The sequence below is a fragment of the Alligator sinensis genome, unplaced genomic scaffold (genome assembly GCF_000455745.1).
Source record: "Alligator sinensis unplaced genomic scaffold, ASM45574v1 scaffold1359_1, whole genome shotgun sequence".
NCBI classification, from domain to species: domain Eukaryota; kingdom Metazoa; phylum Chordata; order Crocodylia; family Alligatoridae; genus Alligator; species Alligator sinensis.
The window spans coordinates 31,235-33,164 of NW_005843563.1; the positions used below are offsets into that span (position 1 = coordinate 31,235).

At 56.4% G+C, this 1,930-nt stretch overlaps 1 pseudogene; it reads right to left on the bottom strand.

Moving 5' to 3' along the window:
- Positions 1–206: 206 nt before the first annotated feature.
- LOC112548811 overlaps positions 207–1,930 on the bottom strand; it is a 7,041-nt pseudogene continuing 5,317 nt past the window's right edge.

Genomic DNA, 1,930 nt, shown 5'->3' on the forward strand with positions numbered 1-1,930 from the left:
CTCTTTCACTATGCATTTAAATTAGCCAGTCTACCACTGGCGCTCACGGCTTGGACTTATGCTGTTCCTGTATATCTCGAATTTCCTCACAGGTAAAGGAACGTAGCTCTGTTCGGGGATTCCCTCCTTGAGGCCCTGAATGGGTTACTACCACGGGGAAGACCTGACTAGGTTTCTCCTTCTGGGCAGGGACATACGGGGATGGGTCAGCACCAGTATGCTGACCCATCCCTGTATGGGTCAGCATACTGACCCATACGGTCAATCTCCTCCTCTCCATCAATCTCCTCCCCTTGATCTCCCCTGAGCTCAACTTCTGGTTTCTCCCCATAAAGAAACTGCCATACCTTGTGGAAGGATGGCTCCACAGCCTGTGCTAACTGCGCCCTCTTCTGCAGGGAAGCGGCCACGCGCACGATCATAATTTTTCTTTCCCTTCTTTCTAAAGTCTCCAAGCGGCTCTGAGCGGTTCGCACCGCCTCACACACCACGCTTTTGCAATCTCTCACATCTTCCAACTCCTTACTCAACGGGGTGACCTTTTCCTGGAGCTGGGCATTCTCTTGGGCCCCTAACCTCAGGCATGTGGCCAGAAGCCACAACAGGCATCCCTTCTTGGGCTTACTCCAGGCAGCAGTAGCAAACCTAACCTGATGATCAGGTACAGTTCCCGGGTAACTCCAGGCAGGTCTCAGCCTATCATTATCCCACCCGGGATTCTCGATCTCTGTCATTTCCTTAAGCAAAGCCACCAACAGGGCCCATGCAACTCTTCCATTCCACCCTATCTCTCTGGACCAGAGCCTCTCAATCCTGTTCATGACACCAATTAATGCAGGGACTGAGGTGAGGCTGACTGGGCTGGAGGTCCCTTCTTGTTTGGTCCTCTGAGGAAAGAATCTCAGGCTTCAGTCTCCCCTTCCAGGTCCCCTCAGCACAGCATTTTATGAGAGGTTCAGATGCGTTGTCACTTAATTTCACACTGGCGGACACGGCTATACAGTGCAGTGCCAGGGAATGACCCTGTGCTGGGAGAGCTGGAGTTGAGACCCAAGGATGCTGATGTCACAGACAGTGAGCCCAGCCCTCTGCTAGCTGGCCTGAGAACAGCTGTCAATCCCTGCTGAGCTGCGTTGGGTTAGACATCAGTTTGTGACCCCAAGATGTCAGTTGGAGTACTGTGTCCAGTTCTGGGCAATGCACTTGAGGAGGGATGAGGCGAGCATCGAGAGGGTCCAGAGGAGGGCCACTCGCATGATCAGGGGGCAGCAGGGAGCAGGTTTGTGCTAGTGCTGTGAGCCTCCGCCTCTCTTCACACAAATCCCTGCTCCCCAGAGGCAGAGGGGACAGGACAGTACCTGCAGGAGCAAGTGTGGGCTGCTGGAGAGCGGAGGGGGTCACAGAGGAGCCGGCTAGCAGGCTGTGCCCTTGCAGTTCTCCAGGCAGCTCTTTGAAGCACTTGATAAGGAGCAGCTTGCTGACCACCCTGACCAGGATTTGCTTCTCCTGCAGGGGCAAAGATGCAGTCAGAGCCTGCGCTGCTCCATGAAGGACAGGAGATCTGGGAGGGGTCGTGGTCCCTGGACCCAGCGCCATCTCCACCCAGCAGCATTCCCTCTCAGCTGTGTGGTGTGTGCGGCCGCGCAGATGCGCCTGGCAGCATGGCATCCGCACACACCGCATGTGGCAGAAATGCCACCGTTGGTGCCCCTCTCCAGAGACCTGTCTCTGCCAGCCTGAGAGGCTGCTGTTGAATCCCTCAGGGTGGGGATCTCTCACCTTGTCTGCATGACAAAAGCCTGGCGCCTGGGAGGCGATGCTCTGGTCACCTGGGCAGGGGCGGGGAAAGGCCCGGCCCTGCGCGCGGGCCCAGGTAGCCAGGGATGCTTGGGAGATTGGTCGGCTTGTAGCCAATATTGGGAGGGTTGCT